The 9,650-nt window shown below is 40.4% G+C and overlaps 1 long non-coding RNA gene across 2 annotated transcripts in view; it reads left to right on the top strand.

The window, feature by feature from the left end:
- Positions 1–1,041: 1,041 nt before the first annotated feature.
- LOC121819674 (uncharacterized) overlaps positions 1,042–9,650 on the top strand; it is a 49,518-nt gene continuing 40,909 nt past the window's right edge. For both annotated transcript variants that reach the window (XR_009600921.1, XR_009600922.1), the window contains exon 1: positions 1,042–1,191. This is a non-coding gene — a long non-coding RNA (uncharacterized LOC121819674). The remainder of the gene's footprint in view (positions 1,192–9,650) is intronic.

Here is a 9,650-nt window from a genome sequence, read left to right as displayed (position 1 = left end):
TAATTATATCATTAATGTATTACACCTTCTTATATTTGCATTTCAAGATAGGTTTCAATGTTTTAAAACAGAGCATCAATTCTCTTTGGAGATTCCACCTCTTCCAGAATTTTCTAAGAACCACGATATTTCCTGGGGGTGGTTTACTCAGTCCAAAATGTTCTGTCCACTTCCCAAGGACAGCTGGAGAGAATACCAAGTGGTGGAATGTGTTCACGATTGCATGTGCTTCTGGCATTCACAGTATTAATAGATGCTTGCAGTCATGACCTTGGTGGTGAGATCCTTGCCTATACCCAAGCTCCACAGTTAGGCTTCCTGATCAGAACTCCCTTTATTTCAGACTCACATGCTTAAGAAACAACCCCACTTTTAAGACCTTCTAGATTAATGTTTCTGTGAGTGGGTGTGTATGTGTTTGCCTTCATGCACCAGAAGTAATCCTCTCTCAAAAATCTGTAGATCCTCATGATAAGCTATCACCTCAGCCCAGACCACCCTTTCCTCATGGTAAGATGGTGTCCTTTCTGGTTAGCAAACTAGGTCTCAAATGTTAACTTGCATTAAAAATCACCTTGAGGATTTATTAAAACACAGATGGCTGGGCCAGTTTTTTACTCAATACGTTTATGGATTGAGTTGTGTCTCCCCAAAATTTATATGTTGAAGCCCTAACACTAGTACCTTAGCAAATGACTGTATTTAGAGATGGGGCCTTTAAAAAGGCAATTAATTGTAATGAGGGACTTCCCTGGTGGTCCAGCGGCCAAGATTCTGTGCTCCCAATGCCAGAGGCATGTGTTTGATCCCTGGTCAGGGGACTAGAGCCCACATGTCACAACTGAGTTTGCATGCTGCAGCTAAGACCCAGTGCTGCCAAATAAATAAAGATATATATTTTTAAAGTTTAAATGAGGTCAAAAGGGTGGGACCCTAATCCAACATGACTAATTTTCCTTATAAAAAGAGGAAGAGACTGCAGGGGTGCTCACACACAGAGGAAAGGCCACAGGAGGACACAGCAGGAAGTCAGCCATCTGCAAACCAGAGAAAGAGAGCTCAGGAGAAACCAGATCTGTGGGCACCTTGACCTGAGACTTCTAAGCCTCTAGGACTGCAAGTCGACAGATTTCTGTTGTTCAAACCACTCAGTCTGTGTTGCTTTGACATGGCGGCCCTCGCTGACTAACAGTAAGTTTGGGCTGGGCTCAAGAATTTGCCTTTCTAACAAGTTCCCAGATGATGCTGATGCTGCTGGTCTGAGAACCACATTTTGTGAAATACTGAGCTGGCAAATCTTTGGCTTGTCCTGAAAACTAAAATTAACTATTAATATGAAGATGGTACTTCCTATTTGAGTCAAATTGTGTGATGTAAGCTTTTTTTTTTTTTTCTCCTCTCCTCTTTATTACTGGGGGTGCTCAGTTTCTCTCCAAAATCCTAACTCTGAATTGAGAATGAAAGGGAAACTTATTAATTTAAAAAGAGAGAAGAAAAACTGAGAAAGGATCCCTGGTTTAGAGTACTTAATCAGTATAGTAGGGATCAAGGAGAACATCAGATTGAGAGTCTGAAGAATCAGGAGTCTGAAAATTTGGATGGGGTCTTGATTCAGTCCCTAGAGGGACTAGGATAAACTTAAGTCTTAAGGTTCCTATTTGTATACATGGCATTGGATTAGATGGTCTTTAAGGTTCCACACTGTTCCAGGATTTCATAATTTATCCAACAAATGTTAATAAAACCCTGAGGAATGGTGATAAAAAGTACTCAACAATTTTAACCTTTTCCTCTTTCCCCAGTCAGTTCAGTTCAGTTCAGTCGCTCAGTCATGTCCGACTGTTTGCGACCCCAAGAATCGCAGCACGCCAGGCCTCCCTGTCCATCACCAGCTCCTGGGGTTCACCCAGACTCACATCCACTGAGTCAGTGATGCCATCCAGCCATGTCATCATCTGTTGTCCCCTTCTCCTCCTGCCCCCAATCCCTCCCAGCATCAGAGTCTTTTCCAATGAGTCAACTCTTCACATGAGGTGGCCAAAGGAGTTTCAGCTTTAGCATCATTCCTTCCAAAGAAATCCCAGGGCTAATCTCCTTCAGTATGGACTGGTTGGATCTCCTTGCAGTCCAAGGGACTCTCAAGACTCTTCTCCAACACCCACAGTCCAAAAGCATCAATTCTTCGGTGCTCAGCTTTCTTCACAGTCCAACTCTCACATCCATACATGACCACTGGAAAAACCATAGCCTTGACTAGATAGACCTTTGCTGGCAAAGTAATATCTTTGCTTTTGAATATGCTATCTAGGTTGGTCATAACTTTTCTTCCAAGGAGTAAGCGTCTTTTAATTTCATGGCTGCAATCACCATCTGCAGTGATTTTGGAGCCCCAAAAAATAAAGTCTGACACTGTTTCCACTGTTTCCCCATCTATTTCCCATGAAGTGATGGGACCGGATGCCATGATCTTCATTTCTGAATGTTGAGCTTTAAGCCAATTTTTTCACTCTCCTCTTTCACTTTCATCAAGAGGCTTTTAGTTCCTCTTCACTTTCTGCCATAAGGGTGGTGTCATCTGCATATCTGAGGTTATTGATCTTTCTCAGGGCAATCTTGATTCCTGCTTGTGCTTCTTCCAGCCCAGCATTTCTCATGATGTACTCTGCATATAAGTTAAATAAGCAGGGTGACAATATACAGCCTTGATGTACTCCTTTTCCTATTTGGAACCAGTCTGTTGTTCCATGTCCAGTTCTCACTGTTGCTTCCTGACCTGCATACAGATTTCTCAAGAGGCAGGTCAGGTGGTCTGTATTCCCATCTCTTTCAGAATTTTCCACAGTTGATTGTGATCCACACAGTCAAAGGCTTTGGCATAGTCAATAAAGCAGAAATAGATGTTTTTCTGGAACTCTCATGCTTTTTCCATGATCCAGCGGATGTTGGCAATTTGATCTCTGGTTCTTCTGCCTTTTCTAAAACCAGCTGAACATCAGGGAGTTCACGGTTCATGTATTGCTGAAGCCTGGCTTGGAGAATTTTGAGCATTGCTTTACTAGTGTGTGAGATGAGTGCAGTTGTGTGGTAGTTTGAGCATTCTTTGGCATTGCCTTTCTTTGGGATTGGAATGAAACCTGACCTTTTCCAGTCCTGTGGCCACTGCTGAGTTTTCCAAATTGGCTGGCATATTGAATGAAGCACTTTCACAGCATCATCTTTCATGATTTGAAACAGCTCAACTGGAATTCAATCACCTCCACTAGCTTTGTTCGTAGTGATGCTTTCTAAGGCCCACTTGACTTCACATTCCAGAATGTCTGGCTCTAGGTGAGTGATCACACCATCGTGATTATCTGGGTCGTGAAGGTCTTTTTTGTACAGTTCTTCTGTGTATTCTTGCCACCTCTTCTTAATATCTTCTGCTTCTGTTAGGTCCATACCATTTCTGTCCTTTGTTGAGCCCATCTTTGCATGAAATGTTCCCTTGGTATCTCTAATTTTCTTGAAGTGATCGCTAGTCTTTCCCATTCTGTTGTTTTCCTCTATTTCCTTGCATTGATTGCTGAGGAAGGCATTCTTATCTCTTGTTGCTATCCTTTGGAACTCTGCATTTAGATGCTTATATCTTTCCTTTTCTCCTTGGCTTTTTACTTCTGTTATTTTCATAGCTATTTGTAAGGACTCCCTAGACAGCCATTTTGCTTTTTTGCATTTGTTTTCCATGGGGATGGTCTTGATCCCTGTCTCCTGTACAATGTCACGAACCTCATTCCATAGTTCATCAGGCACTCTATCTATCAGATCTAGTCCCTTAAATCTATTTCTCACTTCTACTGTATAATCATAAGGGATTTGATTTAGGTCATACCTGAATGGTCGAGTGGTTTTCCCTACTTTCTTCAATTTAAGTCTGAATTTGGCAATAAGGAGTTCATGATCTGAGCCACAGTCAGCTCCTGGTCTTGTTTTTATTGACGGTATAGAGCTTCTCCATCTTTGGCTGCAAAGAATGTAATCAATCTGATTTCAGTGTTGACCATTTGGTGATATCCATATGTAAAGTCTTCTCTTCTGTTGTTGGCAGAGGGATTTGCTATGACCAGTGCATTTTCTTGGCAAAACTCTATTAATCTTTGCCCTGCTTCATTCCATATTCCAAGGCCAAATTTGCCTGTTACTCCAGGTGTTTCTTGACTTCCTACTTTGCATTCCAGTCCCCTATAATGAAAAGGAGATCTTTTTTGGGTGTTAGTTCTAAAAGGTCTTGTAGGTCTTCATAGAACTGTTCAGCTTCAGCTTCTTCAGCATTACTGGTTGGGGCATAGACTTGGATTACTGTTATATTGAATGGTTTGCCTTGGAAATGAACAGAGAACATTCTGTCGTTTTTGAGACTGCATCCAAGTACTGCATTTCGGACTCTCTTGTTGATCATGACAGCTACTCCATTTCTTCTGAGGGATTCCTGCCTACAGTAGTAGATATAATGGTCATCCGAGTTAAATTCACCCATTCCAGTCCATTTTAGTTCGCTGATTCCTAGAATGTTGACGTTCACTCTGCCATCTCTTGTTTGACCACTTCCAATTTGCCTTGATTCATGGACCTGACACTCCAGGTTCCTATGCAATATTGCTCTTTATAGCATCGGACATTGCTTCTATCACCAGTCACATCCACAGCTGAGTATTGTTTTTGCTTTGGCTCCATCACTTCATCCTTTCTGGAGTTATTTCTCCACTCATCTCCAGTAGCATATTGGGGACCTACTGACCTGGGGAGTTCCTCTTTCAGTATCCTCTCATTTTGCCTTTTCATACTGTTCATGGGGTTCTTGAGCCAAGAATACTGAAGTGGTTTGCCATTCCCTTCTCCAGTGGACCACATTCTGTCAGACCTCTCCACCATGACCCTCCCGTCTTGAGTGACCCCACAGGCATGGCTTAGCCTCATTGAGTTAGACAAGGCTGTAGTCCTAGTGTGATTAGATTGACTAGTTTTCTGTGAGTATGGTTTCAGTGTGTCTGCCCTTTGATGCCCTCTTGCAACACCTACCGTCTTAATTTCCCCAATCAGTGAATGACAAATCACAATAGTAAGAATCTTAGTAAATATTGAGATCTCCAAAGGGGCACTTCCTCTTCCCCATTGGGCTTCCAAACTTTAAGAAATAAGTGAGAGAAACAGAGGGGTAAGTGTCACCCTGATTAATAGTAGAGGCCATATTAGAAGAGATGGCTTTAAGTCTCATTCACCAATCATAACAACGCTGAGCTGGGCCAAGCCTCCCATGTAAGACTGAAGGCACGGGAAAGCACAACACACCTTTGTTCTCCATAACTTTGGTGGCCATGCTTGCTTCTTGAAGCTCAGTGTAAAGAGTTATCCTTTCCAAATTTAGTAATCAGAAAAGTCTTTCCCCAGAGGCAGAGCAAATGGAACATATAGAGAGGCCACTGAAGCTCTTTGGACCTGAAAAAATGCTCAGTAGTAAGGAGATAAGTTTGTCTTCTACAGTTCTCAACATCCCATGAAGCTGATGAGGTTTGCAAGGTGAACCACTTAGCTAGGGTCACACATCTAGGAAGATGCATAGTTGGGCCTGCAGCCCAGATCTGATTGCCTCTGATTATTAGCATCCCTAACTTCTCTTGCAAAGCTTTAGTTGTAGACATGAAATCTGGTGATGTGTATGCAAATATCATACTGATACATACAGAAGCTAAGCCCAGTCTAAGAGTCTGGACATTTCAACTGTGATAATCAACCATCAAAGCAGCCATTTTCCTTGGGCATATGTTCACTTAATTTTAAGGGAAGAAAAACATTCCCTGAATTTCCTCTCCATTCAGTCATGCAAGGTCTGCAAATGATTCAGGTTTAACTGATATATACCTGCTATCTAAGAGCGCTAATGCTCTTTGGGTTTTCACAAACACAAGACTATGTTACTTATTAAAACTGGGCTAAACAAGCATAGAAGCACATTATTTCTCAACATTCACATTTATCCTTCTTTCTAGTTAAATTATAGTCCTTAGAGTTTGGGAAGGAACTACTTCCCTTTAAATCTTTACAGAACTTTTGAGTTTGGAAATTAGATGGAAAAAGAAGCTTAAGAAAGTGAAATTCTTATTCGATTCATATTCACACACACACACACGAAAAATTGCTAGTAACAACAGATGCCTCTCCTTACAGGAACAGATTTATCCTAAATCTGGATACAATGAACTCATTTTATTTCCTTAGAAAAGCAGATCTTTGGCCAGATTTGGTAGAATATTTCTCTCTCGGTGAGTTAACAAAATTATTTCAGCCTGTATTTTAATTATGCAAACTGATGGAAAATGAATTCTTCATCACTTTTAAGGTATTATTTATATAATATTCTCTAGTTCCAGCACAAAGTTGACATAAAAACTCCCATTCATTTGGGTATTCCTTAGCTGATCTTGGCTTGGTTCTTTTTTTTTTTTTAAGTAATGTTTTAATATTTATATCATCAAGCATTCAGAGAATTCTAGGTTTCAAGACATTCACAGATTATTACAGTATGCATTACTGTTAGGTTAATTAGCTTATTGTTAATACAATAGATGATGATAGAAGATTTTTACTTTATCTCTGACAATATACCTGTCATTTATGTTGCTAGACATTTTTTACAGGTATGAAAGTTTGTAAGAATTGGATAAATGAGGAAAAATATGTTATTAGCAAAAACTTGGTCTTTAATATATTTGCACATCTAATTTGTTCCCATTAAGTGAACTTTAGGTATAATTTTTCAGAGAAATTTTGCAAATAATTGGTATTATCTATTTTATTCTATGAAAAAGTAAAAATGTTAGTGTCTCAGTAGTGTCAGATTCTTTGCACCCTATGGATTTTAATCTGCCTGTCTCCTCTGTCCATGGGTTTCTCCAGGCAAGAGTACTGGAATGGGTAGCCATTCCATTCTCCAAGGGCTCTTCCCAACCCAGCAACTGAACCGTCTCCTATATTGCAGGCAGATTCTTTACTGTCTGAGCCACCAGGGAAGCCTCATTCAATTCTATACACTATGCTAATTTGCTTCAGCTTTAAATCATACAACTTAAAAGGGCAATAGTTTATATAAGGGTTTTAGCAAGTACTAGGTTATTGGATTATCAGTTGTACTATTTTTTATTTCTTCCCTAATCATTGCTAATTCTTTCCTCCTGCTGGGGAAGTTAGTTTAGGTGTTCCTTTCCACCCTCTTCCTTTTCTCCTTCTTCTCTTCCTTCCTTCCATCTCTCCTTTTTTCTTTTCCAACACTTTAATTTTTTAAAAAAGTTTCTCTATCATTTTCTCACTGATGTACCAGTTTTCACATACCATTGTTAGCCTTAACAATTATACCTTAACTGAATAAAGTCAGTTTTCTATTAACCTGCTTGCTCAGTGTTTGAATGTACTTTTCTTGTTATTAGATGTCAACTGTCACAGAAACGGATTGATTTTGATGAAATTAGCACATTTACCCTTGCTGATTCTCTGCCTGGAATGCTCTCCTCAGATCTCCCTGTGGCATCCTCCGTGTCTTCAGGTTCCTGCTCAAATATCACCCAGTATGACCATCCCCAACTGCTATTTAAAATAGCTCCTCTGCTTTCTGCTGCTAAGTCACTTTAGTCGTGTCCGACTCTGTGCGACCCCATAGACAGCAGCCCACCAGGCTCCCCCGTCTCTGGGATTCTCCAGGCAAGAACACTGGAGTGGGTTGCCTCTGGTCACTCTCTATTCTCATGCAAACCCAGGTTTGCCCTCAGTCCCATCTTCGTCCATTTCCCACCGGACTGTTGGACACTGGGACTGGCTATGAAAGAAGTGAAAGTGAAATCGCTCAGTCGTGTCCAACTCTTGCGAACCCGTGGGCTGTAGCCCACCACGCTCCTCCGTCCATGGGAGTTTCCAGGCAAGAGTACTGGAGTGGGTTGCCATTGCTGTCTCCAGACGATCTTCCTGACCCAGGTATCGATCTCAGGTCTCCCGCATTGTAGGCAGACGCTTTACCATCTGAGCCACTCACCAGGGAAGTCGCAGGTTGACTATGGCAGGGCTATATTTTCCAGTCTGGCCTGTCAGCTGGCTTCCTGTTGCATTTGGCCAATGAGCGGCACTGATGCAGAGCCGGAATCCCTCCACCCTCCTCTGGAGTGTGTCTCCATGTCTCGAAGCAGTGCCTATTTTTCTCTCTGTGGCTCCAGCTCACTCCAGGTGCACTGTAGTTTCAGCTTCATCCAGATGACCCCCGTCCTTAGAATCTGGTTAACACGACCTCCTTCCTTCATTCTTCCCATCCAGGAGTGGTAATGACAGAGTGCTCTCTTGCTAATCTCTGAAAACTATGTCCTATTGATGCTTCAGCTCTGGCAGTAATTTATTACCTTTGTTTTAAATAGAGTATTTCCTTGATTGTATGCTAATTTATTCTTAGTGCGTTATTTTCTGGAAAGTCCTTATCAGGATCTGCAATTAGTTTTGTTATTCTCTGTGCTGTCTGTACTTCCCTGCGCTGTTATTGGTTTACGTGAATAGAATGTAAAAGCCAAGAGGATAAACACTTTGTCGTTTATCACTGTACTTTCACTAGCCAGCACAATACCAGGCATATTGTTGCTGGGTGAACATTTACTGAATAAAATAAGTCTGGATGAATTTCTGCAGATCTCAAATACAGCATGAGTAATGGCACACATAGTATTCTCATACTCTGAGTTTTTCAAACACCAGACCTAATGAAAAGACCATTATTTTGTTCCCAATCCACTGGAAATATGGGTATTTAAATTTGAGAGGAGGGTGACAAAAAGAAGTTTGATTCTACGAGATTCAGAGTTCTATGCTGGATCAAGACATTTATAAATCCAAATGGATTATTCCTAAAACACTGTGGTGTCCCCATTCTTGACAAAATGGTCTTTCATATATGGAAGCATATGTCATTTTGAATCACAGTGCTGATAAGGTCGAATTGTTTGATTGATTTGACAATGCTGTGATTCTCTTTGCTCGGCTGGTATTGACAAAGAGACATAAGGAATTTCTTACTTTGCAGACAAAATTGACATATCACTTTTTGTTCTAAGCAATATCCTAATGAATATTAGACAGATTTTATTCTGTTGATCTCAATTTTAATGATTGTACTATTAAAGGTGTTTTCAGTTTGGTAAAGACAACGCTGCTTTTGGACACTTGCATAAATTTGTGTGGAATAATCAAGACCTAAACATAGTAAAACTAAAATTTACTGTTTGATTAGTAGTTGTAAAAAAGCAAGTCCTGCCATACTGTATTTATTTATTTGTTTATTTATGAATCTAGCTATTCACCTATCTAGTCGTCCATTAGTAAACATTTCTGCCCCATTCTCCAATTCAGAAAATAGTTCTAAACATACTTACAGCAATATATATCCTATTCAGGATAAAGAGAATGAATGAATGATTGTGACAAGAAGAACAGAAGTAAATAGTGAATAGTAAGGGAAATGGAATGCAAATGTAATATACAAAAACCATGCCATAAATTCTTAATAGCTCCTAGAGGTAGGTTAGTTTTGAGCTTTTAGGTTCTGAGTTTTCTAACAACCAAAACAAAGAAACAATGTGATGATTCAC

Source organism: Ovis aries, chromosome 5 (assembly GCF_016772045.2).
Source record: "Ovis aries strain OAR_USU_Benz2616 breed Rambouillet chromosome 5, ARS-UI_Ramb_v3.0, whole genome shotgun sequence".
Lineage (NCBI taxonomy): Eukaryota > Metazoa > Chordata > Mammalia > Artiodactyla > Bovidae > Ovis > Ovis aries.
This window is presented reverse-complemented; position numbering and strand designations above follow the sequence as displayed.